Raw genomic sequence first — 12,735 nt, 5'->3', positions numbered from 1 at the left:
GTATCTCAAAAAACTCATTAGTCAGGACACTGGTAAGTCAAGGTCCCACTGTATAGACTAGGGGCCTAGTGCATGAATTCATGCACCTTGAAAGGAATTGTGGGCCACAAGGCTGCGGTGGGCACAGAGGTGGGTCTTAGCCCATCCTCCGTGCCCCTGCCTGGCCCCTCCCACTGCGGGCCCCTGTCCTCTGTCTGCCAGCAGCCCTGTTCTCACCATTGCTGCTCCCACGTGCTGACAGGGCCTGACCCGCTCCCACCTGATGACAGCGTAGAGTGATTTGGGCTGGCTCCAGCAGCAGGTCCAAGCAGGGCCAGAGCTGTCAGTGGGTGCGAACAGTGGCTGCTGCCCCAATTGCCCCTCAGGAGCAGGGGGAGGTGGAAAAGCCATCGGGGCAATCAGGACCAGCAGCCACTACTCACACCCGCTGATGGCACCCAGCAATCAAGACCAGTGCCAGGAGCCAGCAGCGGGTGCGAGCAGAGGCTCTGGTGCTGGCTGCGGGTGCGAGCAGGGCTGGCACCAGCAGTGGTGCAATCGGTGGATGCTGGCCTCAATCACCCCTCAGGAGCAAGGGGAGGTGGAGAAGCCTTGAGGGGTGATCAGGGTCGCCAGCCGCTGCTCACACCCGCTGATGGTGCCAAAAGATTGGGGGCCAGCACCAGCAGCAGGTGTGAGCACTGGGCAGGACTGAGGTGCACAGGAGCAAAGAATTTTCAGTAACCACCAGAGGCTCACCCTGATGACAGCAACCAGAGCTCCGCCTTGGTCTGCCACCCCCACTCACCTGCTCCACCATCCCGCCATGGCCAATGCCCACCATGTTCTGTGCTCTGCTGCCTGCTGCTGACACCTGTCATGTTCTGCACACACCCCCTGGTGGTCAGTGCATGCCATAGCAACTGGTTGTCCGGTTGTTCTGCCATTCGATCTATTTGCATATTAGGGTTTTATATAGATAGATAGATAGATAGATAGATAGATAGATAGATAGATAGATCCAAAATCCTCCATTTCCACCATAATTTTTCAGTCTCTTCCCACACCCATACCACCATAGAATAAAATAGTTCTCTTTGGCTATCCCATCAACACTGTGATAGTGACTCTGCACTTTGACTTTCGCCCCCAGACATACTCCTAAGTCTGTCCATTGCTATCAATGTCAAAAAAAAATATGCCCAATCTTCAACTCAGCTCAGTACATTAGGTTTATTTTGGGTTTATCTTTCTTTTACCCCCAATATTTAACCTTTTCCCAAGTCTTAGAAATTCCTTCTCGATTTCTTTCAACTATGCATCTTCATTTATACTTCTGCAGTCATTGCACGAGTTTAAATCCTCATTGCCTTATACCTGGGTTGTAGGCTAACTTCAGGGCTGCCTTTCTGGCTTCCAATTCCACTCACAAAAAGGCTCGGATCGTCTTTCAATCACTTGGCTGTCGTGTAACTCACCAGTTCAAACACCATTATAGCTTCTTGTTGCCTCTCAATACTACATCAGATTTCTATAGCCTCCCACATTTTCCCAAATAATACCATTTCCCAATTATATTCCATTTTCTTCAGACAACCTCTCCCTGTACAGGTCCTGAGTCCCAGTCAAACTTGTTTCTTTGACTTTCCCTGCACAGGAATATTTTGCACACAGGAGTGCCCCTGGGATGCCTCATTCACTCCTGCCTTATTAACCTTTCAAATGCACTTGCTCTGATCACAATCTAAGACGGATCACACCTGTCTCTGATCTCTCCTCTACTCTGAGATCCTCAGTGTTCTTTCCTTCAGGGAAATATAGATGCTCATAAAAAGCTTGCCGGCAGGACATGACTGATTTGCTCATCACCCCAGTAGCTAGTCCGTGCTCTCTGACACAGGTGCATGGTGTTGTGCCAAAGCAGGAGAGATGCATGATGTCTGATCTGTGGGTTTGTTGCTGAGGCTGAATACTCATATTTTCATATTAAGGAGTTTCCTGGAATAGGCCCCCTCTATCATACCCTCGATGAATAATGAAGATAAAGAGGACAAGCCAAGAATTTTAGAGATTGTGATTTGATGCACCCACTTTGACATAATCATTTTGATGTAACTGTTTTGATATCAAAGTGGTACCTTCAATGTGTCAAATTACTGTTTTCTTTGTGTTGTCATTACTAATTAACATGTGAAACCAACATCCCCGATTCTTACTACAGCTTTAGCTTTCACCATAATGCGTATTTCAAAACACGAAAAGCCAGAAGTTAAAATACTGTATCAAAGCCATGTTCCTATGCTGAAAAGTTCCCAGCATAAAAATGGCTGCCTGTAACAAAGCAACCAGGTGAGCTGGTGGTATGAGAGCTAACAACAGAGTTCTCAGGGGAAGGCACTGGCATGTCCATAGGTCTCAAGCTCATAGGACAAACACCCAAGAGCAATGATGGCCAGTATGTGTAGTTCCCAATGAAGAAGTCATTAGGAGTAGACTTGTAAGCCACTGGCTCCACTAGCAGGAAGTGCTCTTCATGAGCATAAAATGGATGGGTAATTGGGCCCCTAAGCAAGTGCTTAAGTTGCCTAATGCTCCTGCAGCTATCACAGGCCAAACCCTGAGATGACTGTTTATTATTTCCTCTTACCTGCAGAGCTAGAAGCAGAGTTGTAATGGGAAAGAGCATGGCTGAGAGGCTCCCAACAGTATGATCTTCAGTTTTATGAGAGTGCGGCTGATATTTCTTCCAGGGAAAGTTCCTTGCCGACAGCTAGTTTATTTTTCACCCTGGGGTATCCTGTACCCCATAATTGCTTAGTGTTAACTGTTCACACATCAGTGATTTGGCCCTAGCGATTCAGAAAAGGTTGCTGTAGTTTGAAGAGATAGCGCTCCCTTTGCTCTGACAGAAAATATAGTGTGTGGGGATGAGGAGGGAAACTTGTGTGTCAAAAGTATCATTTTCTTGTTCATTTACTTGTTTGTTTGTTTATTGTCTATCGTCCTAAACCCACCTCCCTAGAATATAGGCCCCATGAGACCAGAACATTGCTTATATCAATTGAGGTTGCCCCTGTGCTTTGCCCAGTGATTGGCACATACTACATACTTAGTAAACAAAGGATGTCCCCCCCAAAAATGTATATGCACTTTAATAGTTCATAGTTTAATTGATGCTTCTTTCTTTTCAGATTTAACCCATTGGAATTAATAATTATTCGAAGCATGTATACATGTTTGGGAGACACCCTGCATTTACCAAGTACACAAACATAATTAAGTTTTTCATTAAGAAAATAGGGTACCTTTGGATGAACAGTTTCAAACAGGAGTGGTTTGGTCCACTCCCAAACAGCTTTGTGATCAGCTACGTGTTTCTCTGGGCCTTTTACTGCTCAGAATCCCTGCCAAGGAAGAAATGCTAGCCAAAACCGGTTTGGCTCAGTGGATAGAGCGTCGGCTTGCGGACTGAAAGGTCCCAAGTTCGATTCCTGCCAAGGGCATGTACCTGGGTTGCGCGCACATCCCCAGTGGGAGATGTGCAGGAGGCAGCTGATCGATGTCTCCCTCTCATCGATGTTTCTAACTCTCTATCTCTCTCCCTTTCTTTCTGTGAAAAATCAATAAAATATATATAAAAAAAGAAATGCTAAAGCTCCGTTTTTTAAATATGTAGATCCCTGACATTTGGTTGCTTCATGAATTTTGCATTGCATAATGACACGTGTTTAATTTTATAAACTGCTCCTGTAATAGATCGTTTTCAAGGAGACGCATAATCTGGAAATGCAGTGTAAGTGCTGCTGCCGAATTAGACAAATGTCTTCCCCGAGCCAGCGATCCTTTCTGTAGTAAATGTTTTCAAGCATTGACGGGTTGGAAGCCATGGAAATAGTCTCAACACCCAGCTGGCTGCCTGACTCAGAAATGAGATGGTCCACAGATCTTTCTCTCTTCCAAACTGGTGTGTACCAACCCTCAGCATATCTCCAAGGGAAGGAAACACAAACAATTCATTTGTTTCCTGAGGCCCAAATGGCCTCGGTAGGTCTGATTTCTAGTTCTTTCTCCATTGCCATGAAAATGGAAGGTAGAGAGATAGGGAAAAGAAATAATAACTTCTGGGGTCTAAAATTAGGTGTGGTTCCCAATGAAGAAATAATAACTTCTGGGTTTTAGTGTTCCGTGGTCTACCTCAAGTATCTATGCATTGCCATCAGGCCGCTAGATCAGCTCATGCTGGTTTGACATTATCATAGGAAGAGAAGCCACACGAATGTGTCAAGTTGTGATAATCCATACTTCATGCCCCACATTTCTGTCACTGTTTGTCTTCAGGAAACTCACCCTTTCTGTTCCATGGTTTCCTTGCCAATATATATATACGCTTAATAGTATGCCCCTTTTAATAATGCTTATTTAAGAAAATTGGCATTAGTCTTCAAAAGTGAGTGGTTGTATAAGCTATATGGACAAAAGAAATAGACTGGCTTCATAAATTATAACAAAGATTATTCATTACAAGTGTTTCAAGCAAGATCTTCCTTATTATGAAGGCACTGTGTACATTCAATAAAAGCATTAAAAAGAAAAAGAAAATTTGCTGTGTCAAGGATTGAGGATGCAAATTCACATGAAACATGGAGTCAATATACAAAACTGAAAAAAGGTTACACCAAAAAAGACTTTCAGTCAGTTATCCACAGTCAATCTTCAGGGAGGTCTGTTAGTCAACAAGGTAGCTCCATGTGGCAGAATAGGGGACAAGAATCAAAAGACCAGGTCAAATTTATGAAGTGAATATTCCATCTCAGGGATTGGATACATTTTATACCAGCTAAGAAACTTGCCCAAGTTCACACAGCTGGGGTTCAAACCCCAGAAGTCAGATTCTAGTGTCACACTCTTAACCATTATACTACACTGCCACCTAGTAAAATAATCTCTGGCAAGTCACACCCAGTTTCCACACCTAAGTTTGAGTTAAACTAGATAAGCTCTAAAGTGTTTTCCAGAGATATATTTTCCTTCTTTGGCAGAATATATCAATATATAGTCTGGCAAAATATATATCTACACTAATAAAAGACAAACATGCAAATTGACCATACCTTCGCTATGCCTTAAGCCACACCCACCAGCCAATCAGAGCGAGTATATGCAAATTAACCCAACCAAGATGGTGGCCAGCAGCCATGGAGCTGGAGCAAGCAGGAGGCTTCCCGCCCACCCGCCCTGGCCGGTTCTGAGCTCCTCTCAAGGCTACAAAGTTTCAATTATAGAAGGTAAATAAATCCCAGAATAAAAAAAAGAAAAAAAGGAGAGGCTGGGAGCTTCTGTCTCCGGGGGGGCTTGGCCAGCCTGAAAACAGCCCTCAGCCCCTCACCCAGGCTGTCCAGGCACCCCAGTGGGGACTCCCACCCTGAAGGGGGTGTGAACAGCCTGCAAACACCCATCAGCTCCTCACCCAGGCTGGCCAGGCACCCCAGTGGGACCCCCACCCTGATCTGGGACACCCTTCAGGGCAAACCAGCCAGCCCCCACCCATGCACCAGGCCTCTATCCTATATAATAAAAGGGTAATATGCAAACTGACCTTAACAGCAGAATGACTGGGAATGACTGGTCACTATGATACACACTGACCACCAGGGGGCAGATGCTCAATGCAGGAGCTGCCCCATGGTGATCAGTGCGCTCCCACAGGGGGAACCCTGCTCAGCCACAAACCAGGCTGATGGCTGCCAGTACAGCAGTGGTGGTGGGAGCCTCTCCCGCCTCCTCAGCAGCGCTAAGGATGTCCGACTGCAGCTTAGGCCTGCTCCTCACTGGCAAGTGGACATCCCCTGAGGGCTCCCAGGCTGCCAGAGGGATGTCTGACTGCCAGCTTAGGCCCAAGCCCCTGGGTAGCAGGCCTAAGCCAGCAAGTGGTCACCCCTGAGGGTTCCCAGACTGCAAGAGGGCATAGGCCAGGCTGAGGGACCCCCATGAGTGCACAAATTTTTGTGCACCGGGCCTCTAGTGTGTATGTATGTGTGTATATATATATATATATATATATACTGATCTTCGATTCAGTGAAATAGCTTCATTTCCTCCCTTACACGTCTGGCAAAAACTTAAGCCTTTTGCAACAATAAAGGCTATGTATGGAATTGCTGCCAAGTTGCAAACATGGGCCCAGAAAGTTGCTCTGGTACTGCTCTGGTGCCAATCCATGCCTGTACCAGGGCTCTGGCAAGAAGCTGATGGGCAAAAATTTTTTGAGTATGGATAATGGGAGGCAGTCAGGTAAAGAAAAACAAGCCTAGACAAATGTTTTACTTCTTTACATTGACTCTGTTCCAGGTGTAGAGTTTTGTCTATCTTTGAGATCTAATTTCACTTTAAAAAATATGGAGAAAAATAAGATCAGTGTTCCTAACATTGATGATGGATCTACCAACTTCCTGGGATCCCTGCCCTCAAAAATATCCCATCCTAGATTTTTGGTCCCTGGGTCACGCACACTTTTGAGCCCCTTCTGTCCCGAGACACTTCTGGGAACCTTGATGGCAATTGTTTTGCCTAAACCATGAAGAAGAGTCCCTAGAGACAAACTGTGACCATCCATCTTTCTTCCATCAGCCATCCCACCACTCACCCTCCCAACGTGGGACTGTTCCAACTACCGCAGGCCTCGAGGGTCTGACTCTGCCTCCTCCCTCTTGCCTAAGCATTTCCTTCCACATGGAACACTTGAGCCATAACCCACGGAGACCAGGCAGTTCTGGGCTTTGTGATCTCTACATTAGAGAATTTATGGAGTTGCAATTCACTCCTCAAGACTCTGGTGTCCAATAGGGGGAGGAGAAGACTGGAATTTATCAACTTGGGCCCAGAGCACTTTTCCTATTAGATACCTGAGTAGAATATTTTGCCACAGTGTCTGAAGCCCCACATGCCACACAGCCCGGCAGCACCAACTGAGGATGCTCTGTCTTGGTTGTATGTAAAATAATACCACCACCCCTGGGGGCACATAGAATGCTTTTCCTTACTATTTATTTGCTTGTTTATATCTACTGCTCCCTACTTTGAAAAGGATGTTATATAAACTAAAAAAAAAATACATATAGTAAATTATGTTAGAACAATAGGGGTGGGTAGAAAAATAAATCTAGGATAAATATTCGCACAGAAAAATGCAGGCTATAAAGTATGCACAACTCCTAGAAGTAGGATACAAATTGCCATGAGCTTGTGAGCAGCCAAACAAAGAAAAATATATGATTGGTAGTGTCTATGATATAAAAATAAAACAGTTGTTATAAAGAAGCCAAGCCTTTCCTAATACAGAGGTACTATGATCAGAGAGAGGAATATCTCTCTCTCTCTCTCTCTCTCTCTCTCTCTCTCTCTCTCTCTCTTTCTCTCTCTCTCTCATCTACATAAAGAGAACATGTACTTTGTAGCAACATTCCTATGACCAATATAGCAAATTTCATGTCACCTTGTCTCACAACTTCCCTCAATCAAAGAATGACTCAGTAGCAAATCACAGCTCAATAAATGCAGCTGTCCAAAATCATTCTTGAATAACAAAAATAAACTAACAAATAAAATTCAAAAAATAATTTCCTGAGAGAGGGAAATAAAACGCTTAAACTATCCAGCTATCCAGCTTTCTTAGGATTTGAATTTATCTTAAGGGTAAATATTTAAATATCTGGAGAAATGACTAATCTGGAAATCCTTCAAGCCATTCTGTGTGACCATTTCTTTCAGCTAAGTGTTTGGTAAGAGTCGGACAATAGGAAACGTAAGGTTATGTTTTCAGCAAGAACCTGAAAAAACAATAGTTAAGAGCAGAGCCATAAACTGTGGCTCTCAACTAAACACAGGGAATAATCAGATCACTTTACTAAAGAAGAAGAAGGAGGAGGAGAGAGAGGAAGAAGAAGAGGAGAGAGAACAGGAGGGAAAGGAGAGAAAAGGGAGGAGAAAAGAGGATTGGAAGGGAGAAGAAAGAGGGGAGACTATTTTCTAGGATACATGGTAGACTAGATGGCCAGAAGGAGGTGAGCCAAGCAAGAGCAGGGCTGGGATCAAAATAATGATGAATTAGATCTCAATATCCTTAAATACAGAATTATTGAGTAACTAGTGGCCCGGTGCATGAAATTCATGCACGGGGTGTGGTTCCCTCTCCAATCAGAGACCCCTTGGGGGATGTCCAACTGCTGGTTTAGGCCCGGCAATTGGACATCCTCTCGCAATCTGGGACCATTGGCTCCTAACCGCTCACTTGCCTGCCTGCCTGATCATCCCTAACTGCCTCTGCCTGCCTGCCTGATTACCCCCAACTGCCCTCCCCTGCCAGCCTGATTTCCCCTAACTGCCTCTGCCTCAGCCCTCACCACCATGGCTTTGTCCAGAAGTAAATCAGACAACCAGAAGATGGCTGGTCAACCCGGTCTAATTAGCATATTACCCTTTTATTAATATAGATTTCAACTCCAACCAAGGAGATAATATTTTTCATTTGTATAGCTATGTTCTAAGAATGGCTGTATTTTAATTATAGGCAAGATGATATTTCAGGACATTTAAGGAAAGATATCTTTAGCTCTTACATCTATCTATTCAGGGGAATTTCACAGTATTTTAGCTTCCTTTAGTATGAAAGGATTGAAGGTACTATGTAAATGTAGGTTTTTATTACAATTTGATGACATTTCCCTCAAGCAAAAACTGTTCACGAAATGCAGAATGAAACACACACACACTTCTTATTATTTGGGGGTAATTCACAAGCACATGAACCATCTACTTAGTCACAGGAAGATAGAGTAATACTATCAAACATGCAGGCCTAGAAATCTAGTGCCAGTAGCTATCATATCTCCCCCAATGCAGAGGAGAAAATGCAGAACTGAGTCCTGCACAACCTCCCCCCACCCCAGCAAAGAATCCTCCCTCCCTCCACACCAATAACAGCACACACACACACACACACACACACCTCTAAGACCGAAGTGCAAACTCTGTAGGGGCTGACACTTCCCTCTTGGACAGCTATGAATAAAGTCCACGTTGAAATATTAATTCAATCCTTCCAGAAATGTGCTTTGTTTGTGAAACTCCTGAAATGAAATCATACATGCTGCGCACTAGCCACTATCTACCATCCCTACTGATGATGCAAGAGGAAGACAGACCATGAAAATAAAATTAAAAATTTTAATTTATTAGCTTGGATTTTACTTTGGAAAATAAGAGCTTTAGAGTTTAAATCATTTTACCCTAGACACTGTATGTCATTGGGAGAGACAAACTAGAATCACAGTAAACAGAGCAAAATAACCAGCCTAGAGGAACTGTTAGCCACAGTTAACCTGCATAGTAGATCATCAAAGTTGGTAGGAAATGGGATCTGCCTGTGTTTGAGAACCTATGCGAAGTTACACAAAGACCTGCAATCACACAGGTATAAAGGGAAGTACAGCTCCATTTGAGTTTGCCTCTAAAATTGTAACATCTTTCCCCAAATCTACTATTTCAAATGCGCTCATCAGTGGTAACTTTTTCTCCCTCTATTTTGAATTGTGTCTATAATAACTGGAACTGGTTTAGCGGTCACCACATTAATCCAAGAGTAAGAAACAAAAAGAATAACTCGTTTGCTATTCTACAATTTTAAATACAAATTAACATCAACAACAACAACAAAAAAGGCTCCTCTGAATCTCCCTTATGGATTTTGATGGTTCAGAAATATGCAGAGCATTTGAAAGCAATAAAAGAAATAACCTAAGAAAATTAGGCAAAATGAATTTGCAATTAGTTTGTGAAATGGCGATAAATGCATTTTGAAAGCAAAGAGTAAAATGTAACTTTGTTCAGTATAATTTGAAATTGGCTTTTGTGCTTAATATAGTTCACTTATAATTAGATGAAGATTTTGTTCTGGTTTGAAACATTCAAAGTTCCGTCTTGAGATTGCTATGTACTATGTACACAGAACTTTTCAGCAAGAAAGTCTGCCGCCGCTGCTGCGGCATTTGCTTTGACAGCTTTTATCCTAGTTTTATAGAAATGAACGAGTGAAAGAACGCAGCTGGTTCGAACAATGGGGCATGTTCAACATTAGGCCAAACACTTTAGATATTGCAAAATATTGCAGGCTATATTTATAGCTCTTAGCAGGTTTTTGAAATTCATGCTGATATTGCCTTACTCCTGCTTATTGGACTAAATTGCCTTTTAATGATCAAATTATCTTTTGACCCCCAAAAAAAGTTCTTTTGAAGGCGATACACTTAGACTAACCTCTTGGCTATATCAAAACAGTGATGACTTGAAACCCTTCCTAAATTATTTAAAGATGTCTTAAAAATTCAAGATTATTCTAGTTACCGAGAGGGCTTAAAAGATTTTCCTGTTGAACTGCCTTATTTTTTCCCGAAAGGGAAGGAATATCCTGTCCCTGTTAACCTCTCTCCCAGTCATGAAATTGTGCACCAACTCATAGGCCAGCACCTACCAGAAAACTGCCCAATGGAAATCAGGGAACAGGCCTTCAGGTAATTGCCCATAATCTATTTAAACGTTCTTTTTCTGTGGCAGTTGCTTTAATAGAATTTTCTTCGTTTTTTTAATAGAATTCTGTAAATTTGGGGAGTGCTAGTAAGGGCTCAGCTCATATTCTTTCACATTAATAACATGAGAAGCAGTAAAAAGAAGTGGGCAGTGGTTATAAGTTTAGTGACCATAAGCTGAGGCAGGCAAAGTTGTGTTTTGTTTTGTTTTTAATATATTTTTATTGATTTCAGAGAGGAATGGAGAGGGAGAAAGATAGAAACATCAATGATGAGAGAGAATCATTAATTGGCTGCCTCCTGTACACCCCCCACAATCCCCACTAGGGATCGAGCCTGCAACCCAGGCATGTGCCCTTGACCAGAACTGAACCTGGGAGCCTTCAATCTGCAGGCCGATGCTCTATCCACTGAGCCAAACAAGCCAGGGCATGGCAGGCAAAGTTTTGCAGGACAATGAGATTTCTGTGGGTTTATCAAATACCTGTAAACTTTAAGGGCTAGCAACAGTGCTACCCTGCCCTTCTAGCCCAAAGTGAATGTCCTATAAATTCCCACAGCATCTGTTTGTTTAACGCTAGCCCATTGTCATTTATCATCATTGCTGTTGGTGAGCAATTAACTGGACCTCAGGTATCTACAAAACTGAGACATTAGTACACATTTCATGGTGCTGTACATTAGGATTAAAAGTCATATACACATTCATGCACATACACAAATATTCATTTACCAACCATACGCTTCATATATATATTAGCCACCAAGTAAAATGTTTTTCTGTACTTACTAAAGAACAGTGAAGTTAATTTTTGAAAGTAAAAATCAGACAACAAAGTAAATAGTGGAGTCAATACCCAAACAAAGTATTTTCTGATTCTGAAGCCTGTGCTCTTCCTACCACACTATGTAGCATCTTGTTAGCAGAAGAGCCCTTCTCCTGGTTGCAATCCATTGAGCTTGGGCAGTGGCTGCCATAGTAGCTACCTCCCCATGAAATATTTGTCAATCAAAGGATCAAGGGGAGATAAATTATTATTGAGTTGGGAGCAAAATATTTACATAATATTTTTAAATTGATCCCCAAATATCCTAACTAAAGTCTCCCTGAGTAGTAGGAAGATATGCTTCCTACCCTTGGAAATAGTCAAGCTTTCTCAGACCAGGAAGGGCTCCCAGGACTCAGAGCCTTCCATGGAGAGTGCTCTGTGGTTCTCATACTTGCCTACATATAAGAATCACCTGGGAGCATTTAAAAATCTCTCCCCCGGGCCAATTGAAAAATAATCTCTCCAAGGCTGGGGCCGGGACTCCTAAACCTGTAAACCTCCTTCAGAAGCCCCTGAGGCTGACCTGCAATGCCAGCTGGGTCCCAGGAACTTTTGAAACATCTAGGAGGCAAGCCCTACAAAGACAGAGATTCAAGTTTGCAGATTAATCATCCACCCAATGCAGGGAACTTGGAAATGAAAACCACGGAACTTGTGGTTTTACGAGGCAAACCACAGAAAACTGTTCCACCGCACTTACTCCCAGGAGTCATAGCAGTGAGTCACACAGGAATTGAGTACCACCCATACACGTGGTGGTGGGTGGTAGGTGCTAGAAATGAGCTGTCAGCAGTGCGCGAATAAGAGTATCACTGCTCTCAAGAGAAGACCATCAAGCTGCCTGCTCCCCAAAATACTTGAGTCTCAGACAACAGGGACAATTGTCCTTAGTCTCAAACTCAGTAGTGGGTAGGAAAGCCTTATAAAACACAATGCTGACTTCATGGAGCCGATAGGCAGGTAAATTGAAGGTTTACATGAGCCATTCAAATAAAAATTTTTTAGTACATCTCAAGTTTGCTTTTTTATTTCTATGAAGACTTTAAGACCCATGTCCTCTGCCTTTTTAGTAAGAGGGGCCCTCACTACTATTGTTTCTGATGCTTTGAGACTATTGTTACTATTGCTTTCACCCATAGCATTCTGATTCCTTCCTCCATGATTCCTAATTTACTCTGCCGGGAGCAGAATCACTTGAGTCCTTGTGGAACCCCCAGCCTACTCCCACTCCTTTTTTTAAAAATATATTTTTATTGATTTCAGAGAGGAAGGGAGAAGGAGAGAGAGATAGAAACATCAATGATGAGAGAGAATCATTGATTGGCTGCCTCCTGCACGCCCCCTAC

The sequence above is a fragment of the Myotis davidii genome, unplaced genomic scaffold, assembly GCF_000327345.1.
Source record: "Myotis davidii unplaced genomic scaffold, ASM32734v1 scaffold21, whole genome shotgun sequence".
Taxonomy (NCBI): domain Eukaryota; kingdom Metazoa; phylum Chordata; class Mammalia; order Chiroptera; family Vespertilionidae; genus Myotis; species Myotis davidii.
The sequence above is the reverse complement of the archived record's forward strand: the minus strand, read 5'-3'. Positions refer to the sequence as shown.